General features: G+C 41.8%; 1 long non-coding RNA gene across 1 annotated transcript in view; it reads right to left on the minus strand.

Annotated features, from left to right (window-relative positions):
* Window positions 1-222: 222 nt before the first annotated feature.
* Window positions 223-12,446, minus strand: part of LOC146783053 (uncharacterized) — a 35,134-nt gene continuing 22,910 nt past the window's right edge. The window contains exons 4-5 of the long non-coding RNA XR_014972189.1: window positions 1,858-1,939; window positions 223-1,754 (exon numbers count right to left, since the gene is read on the minus strand). This is a non-coding gene — a long non-coding RNA (uncharacterized LOC146783053). The remainder of the gene's footprint in view (window positions 1,755-1,857; window positions 1,940-12,446) is intronic.

Raw genomic sequence — 12,446 nt, forward strand, 5'->3', positions numbered from 1 at the left:
ATCAACAGATGCTGTCCTGCTTAATGTATGCCTCTTTGTGGAGAGGAGTGTGCACCCATCTGAAAACATCTGTTTTGCTGGCTGGGCATTAAGGTTTTTATTTTGGCACCGGATTTTTACTACTGAATTGTTGATTTAAACATTGATCCTTTCCAACAGGTGTGGAAACTAGTTATTTTAGTAAAATTTATCATGGCATTAACAAGAACCATCCACACGAAAAACTTGCAAATAACTTTAATAAACGTGTTAGAACGAGTTTGTTCACATGACGTTGCATCTTGCGATCACAAACGCATAACACTATATTATTAAAAAAATACAATAACCGTAGCATGAGTCCAACATAAATGAACATTTTAAGAGGCAAAACACAACTTCCCTCCCTATTCCAAAGAGTATTTCAGGAAAACAACCACAACCATCAGACATGGAAAAAAACTGGGCACAAATGCTTTACCTTTTCGGAGCACGATCTTTAATTACGTGTGCTTGGAGCTGAAGACTGCTGTGGAGAAACTACGAGGAAAGGCATTCCGGCAATAAAAAAAGCTGAAAGATTTTCTAAATAGTAATACGTTGACAGGTTCTCATAATTCCATCAGTAATTAAACAGGTTGAATGTCTTAGCCAGCTGGTCAAGAACACAAGGAAAGTCAGAAGTAAAACTAATCTTTTAAATACTCCAGCGTTATTGGAGAGCACTGGTGAGATGTCAACCATAACTGCCTCAGATAAGGAAGCATGGTCAACATTATGCATGTCCTTCCTCCAAAGCCAAATGTTGTCAAAACATATCTTCAAGTCGCAGGAGCTTTAGAATGCTCTTAAGGAGTTTTATATTAGCAACTTTACAAAAATCTTTTTTTTTTTTTTACCAAAGGTGCTTTCGCAGCATGGTCAAATTTAGGTTGATCAGTTCCTAACACACAATGATATAAAACCTCCACTGCTGGTGAAAAACAATAGGCAAAGTCGATCACCAGCTGTGGAGAGTGGATTTAAGGGGAAGCCTTCAGGGCTTTTAAGTCACTTCTGTATTACACAGGTGTCAATATTCACAGGATTAACACATTTGGGTATAGAAAGGCACATCCAATGCTCCACCAGCGCTTCTGATTAGTGGTAGATCAAACAGGACAAACTTACTAAATTAACACTCCAGTGTATGGAGTGGAAGGTTTAAATGATATAAATCTATAAATGTTTTGGAAGGGTTGAGATGCACCATGACTGCATCCTTGCCGACAAGCTCAGAACAACATTCCTGCAATCCAGATCCAAAAAGAATATTCAGCTGTGCCTTGAGGTTTTATTCTTAAATGGGGAGTGACAGAAAGTGGAGAATGAATGTCTGGCCCTCCACACCCATCCCAACCCCAAAGTAAGACATTTTGAGCAGACATGCAGCAAAAACCAGAAAGAGAGGCAAGAGGAGCAACTCACGGTCACCATAATAAAGAGACCGAAGCAAACCGCATTTATTCACAAAACGTCGGTCACCTTATATCTTTTGCTCTGTAACTCGAAATTCTTTATATTACTGGTGTTCTAATCATGCCCACACAAAATCCTGCTCTCTGAAGGCACCATCAGTGGCAACGTTTACATATTTGGTCATGGGTTTCACTGGAGTTCTCCCAAAGCACAGTCCTTTATCTGCTTTGGTCTGGTCCTCTGTAGCTCTTCTCGGAGATTAATCTTGGCAGTGGAGTTTGACTGTTCTTCGTAGGGGTCAGAGCGTGCTGCAGAGGCTATGGAACAAAGAACATAATAAAGGGTCACATGAAAGTTGGGGCAGAGGCAAGGTCAATATACGCAGCTTTAAGTAGTGCTAGACTTGCAGAAGAGTCTTACCTGAGTGCCGTCCTTTCTTGCACAGCCTCTACATGGCAGCCGACAGATCACCATTTTCAGCCTGAAGAATGGACTGCGTTCACTAGACAATAAAAACATGACATCATGGTATGTGTGTCAAAAGGAGTGTGTGATTTTGTGAACGCACATCCACGAATCAAGCGCTCATTGCCATGGTTCTACCACAAGCTTGGCGCTGTAATCTTTGGGTGATTCTCTTGGGAGTGAGGTGAACTCATTTTTCATCCAAGCCCCATTGGTAAACCAGTCCCTTGCACAGTGAGGATCTTACTGTGATGGATGCAGGCTGTCAGCAGTGTGCTTCAGGTTGACAGCTGGTTGGGATACCACTGAGGGTAGTTGGGCAAGATCATGGAATCAGTTTCTCTTCTTCAAAACATGCTAAAGTGCAAAGCTTTGGGTATGTGATTTACTAATAGTCTCCTGTATTGGTGATCACTGCAAACGCCCTTTTCATACACCTCAGTCTTTTAACAATACCGCCTACATATATGGGCAATGTGGAGACAATGTCTTGTGCCTGGTGCTTAATCTCAACATGTCATGCAAATATTCAAATATGGTGGTGGTGTCACATGCTTAAAGTTAGTCAGATGGGGGGGGGGGGGGGGGGGGGGGGGGCATACGCTTTTGAAAATCAGCTATAGTTCAATAGAAGACCATGTTTATTAAATGGTTACGGTCTGTGGGTACCACGTCCTACTTCCGCAGCTAATAAAAGAGCTCTGCATGGATGCATCATATGTAGCACCCCCCATTGATCTCAAAAGATAGGCCCTTAATTGTCGTCCTTGGAAGAAAAAGAAGAAAAAAAACATCGACAAAGCATGCTGCTACCCAGATTGGTGAATCAGCACCTGCTTGCTGAAAGGCAAGAGGGTCAGTGGTTGGATGAATGAGTGGGAGCAAGAAGATGGGCGCACACGCCACAACAGGGTGCAAACTCCACCGGCATGAATAAAGGTGTGATTTAGGGTGGGCAGGTTATTAGGTCACAAACATGACCCATATCCTGGCCGCTGTATTACAAGTGCATTATATCATACATTTGTATAGGATACTAGTCATGCCGGTGATGGAGAATTCCCTCCGCCAAACTCTAAATCAGGTCCCAGGTTAGTAAAGTGAATCCAGGAATAGTCTGAAGTTGCGTCACGTGTGAGGACAGCCAGAGAACAAATGCGTTAGACATTAAGAGCCAGAGTGGCACATGCAGAGAAGATACCTAGACTACTAGCACGCTGACATCGGAACACAAAGGGGCACCAAGCTACAGCCTCAGCCCCTGGTTAAGCCATTTATATGTTGCTCACACTGCATTTCATTGGTTTAACACTCATGAAATTGGCTAATTGGCTTTTCCCTGCCATTTCATTAGTACAGTCAGAAGGACAAGCTGCAATTTTTACTTCCAAAATAAAAATTCACAAGACAAAGTAAACTGGTGAGGCAGTGTGAAAACACCGCTATCGTGCTAACACTTGGACAAGCGACAGCTGCATGTACAGATGCACTGGGGCAACTTTGTCGCACTCTACAGCTTCATAGTGCCCCTGGGCAGAAATAACGGGAATCCACCGAGCACTGTTGCCGGTATCTGAAAGAGCACGCCAAGTCTGCGTACAAGTCAGGGTGCTTCATCCCCACCTCAAAATAGTGCAGTGCCTTACCTCAGGAAGGAAGTCATGAGCAGGAGCAGACGTTTGCGCCTGATCTCAGTTCTGGTGGAGGATCGTGGCAGCAGTCAGGATCCTCAGGTCTCTGGAGAGAAGCCCATTTGATAAAGGCTTGCTCCTCTAGAACCCTGGCTTGAAGCTGCGCAATGGTAGGGATAGGTGTAACAACCTCTCCTCCTGCACAGACAGGAGCATTGACTCTCAGAACAAGACTCAGCAGGTCTGAAAACATCACCCGACAAGGCTGTGCTTGAGCCACGAGGATGACAAGAGTAAACAAAGGTGTGCAGACCCACCACAGGCCATTCACTAGGGACAACAGGCCTACCCATCCAAGAGGCCAACATTTCAGAGTACAGACAAGTTGAAAAGGAGTCTACGTTTGGACAACACCAGGCCTCAAACACAGGGTTGAGAACTTACATAAGTATCCACAACGTCTTAAAGAATGGAGACGCACCCGGAGGTGGACCTCTTTTGCCTACTAACATGGAAGAGGACTAGGTGGTTTCCTCTGAACGAGTTCAGCTATGGGCCTGCCATGTAGGGTGCACTGTTCCAAGACACAAACATCTAATAATTCAGTTTTAGATCTCACCATTAGGTAGCAGGACAGCACCCATAAGTGCCTGGAGGTAAGAGTATTTATCAAGGCCTGCTATTAGATTAGGAGTTCCATCGAATTGTCTGCTCCTAGAATACTGCCCTATCGCAAACAACGGTTCATGTACCTATCCGGCATGGAAGTCTTTCAGCATACCCGTGTCCACAATAGGTCCAGGATGTACAGTTTTCATGACAAGCACTTATAAAGCAGACAAGTCCCTTTAGATTACTTATATACACATTCACCATATCCATTAGAATCAGTCATGGATCTAGCCCTCCTGGACCTAAATTGGACCTGCATGTGTTAGTGAGTCTGGTTAACTCATGTACATAGTGAAGGAATCCTAACCATAGAAGATGGCAGACATAGCCTCAATCAAAGCTAGAGACTTTCAGTCCAGTGTTGTGTGGATGGATAAATCATACATTTACATGTTAACAGTGAGTACATGGAGCAGCAGCTTTTCTTACTTATTGGAATGTGCAAGGGCCCTCACTGATAACTGGGGCTCGATTTCTTCTCTCCTGGCCGATCCCTTGTGCTCAGAAGAACTGCAGGAAAAATTGAAGCACTTTTAGGGTCGCTTCACGTTTTAGGCGATACGCTCCAAGGTGCCGGAGGAGGCAGAAGGTGCGTGGAAGGTATTAGTAACTTAGCCAGTGCTGCATTGAACGCAACTTCAATTACAAGCACCAAAGTCAGAGTTTGTTGTTGGTAACGCGTTCTTGGAGAACACTCCTGAGTTGAAGTTAGTTATCACTATTAAAAAGCTCCAGACTGGACAGATTGATCAGCAGCCATGTGATGAGTTTGACCAAGAGAAAGCACCATCAATGGAGCGAAGCTAATCAGGTGTTGGATGAGATGGTTCAACTCTAAGTGTTGCATCAATGATATCCCAACAAACCGAGACCCTGAAGTTCTACCGACAGCAATCACAGTGTGGAGTCCCGAAAGGCATTACTGGTGTAATGTCAATTGGTCTTCTTCACATGGGTACAAGATGATTAGATCCGGGCACTTGTGTAATATGTGCTTAAACATACTACAACAACATAGCTCGATGACAATGTATTCCAACCATATCACACTGGGCCACCAGTCCCTGCAATTAATCAACAAAGGGTAGTAGCAGACAAAGTCACTTGAAATATTCAAGAGATGCATGTAGTCTTGCCACACAAATACCAGATACCTTTCACTGTTGTGTACTGCATGATCAGTAAGGCTAGCTGCAAAGTAACACACAGGTTGCTTGCTACACAATACAAAATTTATGCACACATACAAAACACTACAGGAGTTCTTTACAATATAATTAGGGCTCCTGGTTTTATGGTATTTATTTTATTAACATGTTCGTCTCTATTTATCCATATTTATTTCATGTTTAGCATATAAATGTAGCTGCCAAACTGAACATTTCTATATTTATTTAAATGATACACACTAATACTTTGATGTCGTTTGTGTTTTAGCTATTCAGGTTGCCAAATATTACATAGCTGTACCTCCACTGGCTAATATTCGCATTATACCACAAATGTATGTTGATACATGCAGTTATTTAAAGACATTTCATCCTGTATTCTAATTTCCCATGCTGTCCATCTGCTCAGCTGTTGGGCTATAATTCATGAAAGACAGCACAGAGGCAAGTAACAGAAGCATATTTTCTGTATTTATCCACTTAAAAAAAATTAATACATTCAGAAAACACATTGTTTTCGGTCTGTATTTATCTGAAAAAAATCAGTGAAAAAGGGGAGCCTTAAATATGATTATCCAAACACAAGAGTGAGGGAGCACGACAGTAGCTACAATTTTAAACCAGTTATTCTAACATGTTAAGTGTAAAATGTTCAGAAGAAAATTTATTTTTAAGAGGACATGTAGGGCTGCTATGATAGGGTGAAATTGTAGGTGAGGAAAAAGTGGTTTAATAGTTATGTTTTCAGTTTCCTCCTAAAATGAAGATCTTTACACCAGACATCTTTAGGAACAGAGTTCCACATCAGAGAACAGGTCCCATGAAAGGCAGATGTGGCTAGGTGAGAATTAAATTTCCTAGTCAGAAGTCTTAGATTGTCTTTAATCGCAAGGTTTTTATTTTTGCCTCCTGATATTTTCAAAGATGAGGTGAGCCAGGAGTGGTGTGACGAAGTGTGCTGAAGAATATAGAGGCTAGTCTGGATTTAATGTTTTTTCTTTTATGTAATGCAAGTATTGAAGCAGAATGTAAAATAGCTTTGAGGTACCTCTGAAGCTCTTGAAAGACTGGCTACAGTAGGATCTCTGTAGTTGTGCAAGATATTAGCAAAGACCATACCACTCAACAGAAGTCTTCTGTTGAAGCAAAAGAGAGGGAAGCGAGTGTGTGAGAGTGCTTTTCCCCCCCTCCTCCACAGATCAGTGAGGTTCTGGTTTTCTTTAGTGAGTGTTTTTTTTTTTTTAAATTGTTGTGGATATCATAAATTCAGTTGTTTATGGATTGGGTTTAAGAATAGTTGTAGACAGTTATGTTGATTTGATAGCTATGTTTTTATTATACATTAATCTTCAATAGAGGATATTTCAATAGAGAATTGCTCGAATATCTGACTTGAGAGGTCAGATTCCTCCATCACGATCCTCAGATTAGTTTATAAGCAAACCAACATAGGAGACAGGATGAAGACATGGGGAGTGAAACAAGTGACCAAGCCATGATCGAAGAAAGAGGTCCCAATTCAGATACTACCCCCCCCCCCCCCTCCTGAATTTCATGTGTCGAAGTGTCCTTTGGAAAACTTTAGCACAGGCCACCAACGGTCTAGAAACGGGAGTCCAGCATCACTTGTATAAGTTTGTACATCACTGTAGGTGTGTGCTTATGTGGAAGATTGCATAGTGCTGATCAAGCTATATACCATAAGTGTTGTGCAAGAGTCAGGTGTTACACATGATTGAGCAGTAGAATAAGAGCCAGCGCAGTTTCAGTGCAGAGTGGGTTTGGAGACGTGAAGGTTCGAAGGTAGATTGTAGGCTAGAGTAGAAGTGGACTTTCAACTAGGTCAATCATGGTTTCAACTGGGAAAGAAGAACACAATAGGAATTACCATTTGAGATCATGGGTTGGAATAGCCGGAGGCATATTTGCAAACATATTACACTGACATTTCCTTAAGCTAAATACTTCAAGTATCCAAGTCCTCCACAAAGAAAGGCAATCTACAGAGACTGCATAAAATACACTACTTCAAAGCACTTTCCCAAAAGACATTTGATGTATGTTGGCACATCAGGTTTCATTTGCTAGAGAACCAGTGCCTTGAGGCCCATGAAGGCAGGATTAAATGGAAATCTATAAAAAAAAATCTTGTGAAAGAGAACCATATGTGGGTGAGAAAAGCTTGAAATTGGCTAGAATATATTTTGCATACGGTGTTCACTTGGTGTCAGCAAGTTTGACTTCGGCATTTGAGTGTGCCGATCTACACGCTCCCTTGTGCTAGCATGCGTACTACGATGCACATACAGCACGCAAGCCATGCTGAGGCCTTGGATACGATTTGCAAGTCTAGGTACAGAGTAGGAGACAAAGCACTTCACCGAGTTAGGATTCAGGTCTTGAAATCAGCATAGCTTTGGATGGCACCTTTTACAGTCACTCAGCAGTGAGCAGATGAGCCACATTCCTACAGCTTACACCAATAAATCTATCCTGCAAAAAACGTTTGGGCCCCTTTTGAGAGAATGACTCTACCAGACTGGAGTGACTGATGATTATGCGGACCTCTCTCAGTATGGCCAGAGCTGCCCACATTGCAGAAAAATGATAGGAGACTGGAGAACAACATTTGGGAGAAAGGTGCGGAGACTAGCAGTCTGAGCTCACTAAACTCCCTTCTAATTTAGAAATCTAGCACAGCAGTTGGAGCACCAGGTTGGAAGCTAGAAATACCAACGACTCTAGGTGTAGGAACCACTGCCCACCAATGAATGAGCTTCATTAGAAGTCTGATTGTCCAAAGAAGCCGCCCACAAATGTAAATGGCTGAACCAGGTGCAAAAGGTTTCAGAATTAGCAGCCAGGCTGAACTCAGGGAAAGCAGGAGCTATAAAAACTTGCTCCAAATTTGGATAAAAAAAAAATGGGGGTCTAATTTAATAGAACATTTTCCACGGGTACCTTGAGGTTTCATTTTTAGGTCTCGCCTGACCCAGCGCATGCGCTGGTCTGGCGAGACTTTTTGAGAGGGCTCCAAAAAGTGCTACCAGGCCAGCCTAGAGCTACAGTGCGCACGCTTGACCGAGATTACTTTCACTTACACGACCACTTTAATGTTTGATCCTGATCGCGATCACTTGCGCGGCCGCTTGTCATAGCCCATAGGTCTCGCTTTTGGGACCTTATAAGTATTTAGTTATGCAACTGTTGCATGGCTAAACACTTATAAGGTCCCAAAGGCGAGACCTATTGGCTATACCAATGCTTGTTTAAACAAGGAAACACCTCACAAACACGATAGAACCTCTCACTAGCCTAATGCGTTTGCTGCTGAGATCTCTGTATTGGCTGCAAACATCCTCACCAGAAGGCTGCCCACTGGCTCATTCTGTAAAGGTCTGGAACAAGGACGGAAATTAGCAGGCATGTTACAACAGAACATGAGTGGACTAGGAGAATAGCGCTCTTAGAGCAATCCAATGAACCCAGACATCGAAGCCTCTACACTAGTTTGTCACTGAGGAGGGAAACCGTCTTACACTCACAGTTGAAACCAGCTCTGTTGATAGATTATCAAAAGCGGAATTCAATTTTTCAGTAATCCACTTAACTATAGTTTTCATATAGGAGAGTATCCCAAAAACGAAAATCCCACCCACTTTGAAATGATATAAAATGAGAAACCCTAAGCCCAACACTACAGACATTAGTTCTCTTCGTCTGCACATACTCCGATCTAGCCATTCATCTATTCCATGATTTCTCTATATAAATGATTCATAGACGACATGCTGTTTTTTTGGTGCAACATAAAAAAAAAACACTGAGGTAACAGATCAATTGCAACTCAAACACCAACAATCCCTTTCACCATCAACGTGATGGGGAAAAAACCTACCATGAACAATAAACAAAGATATCTTTACTCGCCAGCCACAGATGAAACAACTTATTACATTATCATAATTTTCCTCAAGAATAAATAATATCCAATTTAACTTTATCCTTATCTGGACTCAATGGGATGCTTCTAATCCAGAAATATGATAAAACAAGTCATAAGCACTAAGTTTGGAAAACTGATCAGCACAGATTAGTGCAACAAAACATTAACAAAAACACCAGATTCATTAAAACCAGACACTAAACAAAAAAAATATGGCAATTGTCTGGGACTTCAACACAGCACTAAAAATAACGTACCCTGGCCAATACTTTAAAAGCAACCACACTTAATAAGATTTTCAGAGACCAATATTTTGTATATCAAAAAGTCAAAATTCTAAAACCAAATAATGCAAAACATTCAAAACAACCTTCAAATTAAACAACAATTAAAAGAGTGGTAAAATCCCAGGTCACAATTGACAAGGTAATGAAACGCAAACCCGTACTTTGGAAAACTAATTTAAAATGCATGACAGTATAGAGAACCATCTCTCTCCAAAGCTTTATGAGGCAGGCCGTTTATCTTTCGAATATCCTAATGGTGTGAGTGCCAGCTTTGAGGAAGAGTTGGTTATTTTTTGCCAAACGATAGGGATTGGAGATTGGGAATTCAGCAATGCCTTGTGTTTTGTTACGGATGCCGCCTCGAACTAGCGAGGAGGCAAGGCTCGAGCCCATAAATGTGCACATTATTCACGAATGCCCGCGGCTCTATAAGCCGGTGTTTATATATTTTCATATAAAATCTTTAAAAATGGGGATTAGTTCTTTGGAACGCGCTCGTCTGAAAAGTAATTATTTGTAAAATGTCATTTAATCTCTGGCCAGCCTTAATCTGCATTTTATAGTTTGAAAGGAAAAGAGTTCGCGCGGAACACAGCCTTCCTCGGGGAATAAACAGTTTGATAGTCTGGCGCGCTCCATAAATCAAATTAAGCAAAACATCTCATTTTTTAATAAAAGCATTCATCATGCAGTGTTTCTTCATTCATGGTCATAAGATTGATTGGCCTCCCTGCATCATCGTGTGTATATTGAAGCAGTTTTTTTTTTTTTGGTTTGGTTTGTAGTCGGCAAGTTACGGAAGCATTGACTGAAGGAGAGCATCTCGGACGTGGGCATCGGGATGCTGGCATCCGTCAAGAATTACGTGGACCCCAAGAATATCTTCGAAAATAGAAACCTTTTATAGAAGCATATCTGCAGCCATGCTGAAAACGGTTTCTTTCAGTGTCATATCGAGCAAGCAAATGTTTCTTGGCCTAGTTCCTTCTCGTTGATGGTTGGCGGGGGTGGAGGGATGGGCAGGGGAGCAGGAGGCGGTATATGAATGGTCTAAGGTTCAAGAATTTCTGACAGCATTGTGTGTGGTCTTCCGCGGTGCATTTCATTTTTTAATCCAGGCTGTTTAATTGTAACGTTTGTGCATTTAAGGGTGCCTCTGTGATCTGTATCAATAATGAACATCGGCCTGCCAATAAAATCCGCTCAATTGCAGGGGCGCTTAGGCAGCCTTCGGCATCATTGCCAAGTCTGAGAAAAGCCCTTCAGTAGCCACGGCAGAACTGGCTCGTGTAGGGCACCTGAAAAACCTGTCAGCTACTCTCTGAACAAGCATTGCTGCACCAACACTTTACTTTTAATGTTAAAAGTAAAGCATGGGTGCCGCAATTATACCAAAAGTAAAGAAAACAAGCAGCACGTTGCGATCGCCATTGTCAACTAGTGGTATGCGCGCACCACAAAGGACAGGGGGGGGTGCTGCTGCGCGCGCTGGCCATCGTCGGGAATGGGAGTTTCAAAGTCGGGACATTGTCCCGCCTTTGCCCAATCGCATGCTTTTTTTTTTTTTTAAACAGAGCACACGCAAGCCAATGCCAGACGGGGAAAGCAAGACCACACGCATGAGCGTGTGGGTAGCTTTCTAAATCCTGTACAAGAGGTCTTGCGCTGCGCAAGCAGTTCTACGCACTGCAACACTAGGCGCGAGACCTAAAAAGGGTGTTAGCCTATAGGCAAATTCAGCTCTAGGGATACTGTGGAGTATAATTTTATTTTTTTAACTGGCTAGGAGGTTTTCCAAAAGATTCACAAAATGTGTACACGTTGCAAATAGGATATGGGCAAGAGTACAGAATTTACTGAGAAAGTCAACATTTCTGTGCTTTAACCCTACGTAGTTTATTATCGTTTGTGTGCGTGGTTAATTATATGTAGGATCTACAACGAAGATGTTAAAAACATGTTGGAAAGAACATTAACGTTTCCTGTTTAATAGTACAATACTATACATCCTGTTGCTTATCATTTTTGGACTCAAGATGAAGGAGTTGTGCAATATTGTTTTGGGGATCAAAGAATTTAAATGTGATAGAAGAGGTGGTGACAATACAGAATTTAAGGGAGTGTGAAGCAGGCTGCATCAATAAACTAAAATTAGTTGACTTTAGTCAATGTGGATAGAGAGCTGCTCACTTTCCGATTGGATAAAGTTACGGTGACGCTTGGAGGTTACTATAATGTGGTCTTGACTTGTGGATAGCAGGATTGTGCAGTAGTGTATAGTAGGAAACAGATGTGTAGATGTTAAACAAGTGAATAGTTCCAGTCACAGTGTAGATTTGCTTATGGTCATGGTTGCAGCATTAGTATAGATATTCCGAGTACTAACTGATCGAGGTAGTGTGTTAGAATAATGCTGGGGGTGAGCGATCAAGAGTATGAGGATATGTATGTTAGAAATAGAAGAATCAGCCAACAGCAGTGAAAGCATACTGGGTGTGAGTTCAAATCTCTCCTTGTATATTATCTGAATTGAAAAAAATATTTCAGAAATGGAGTTGGTTTTCTGTTATAACTTTTTGAACGTCAAAAGATTATTGATATAGGGGATGAGGAAATGTATATTTAGAAATAATTGATTTGGCTAACCGCAGGAATAGCACATCGGAGCAAACCGAGACGAGGTGGCCAACTACTCATTATTTGAATACATTTTTGGAATGAGATGGATAATGGCGGTTTCCCTTCATCGTGTTTTGCATGAGAATAGAATTGAAACTGCGTTTTTAATGTATGACTAAGTATAGCGTTTATTCTTTGGGAGACTGGTAAAAAGAGGACT

Source organism: Triturus cristatus, chromosome 12 (assembly GCF_964204655.1).
Source record: "Triturus cristatus chromosome 12, aTriCri1.1, whole genome shotgun sequence".
NCBI lineage: Eukaryota > Metazoa > Chordata > Amphibia > Caudata > Salamandridae > Triturus > Triturus cristatus.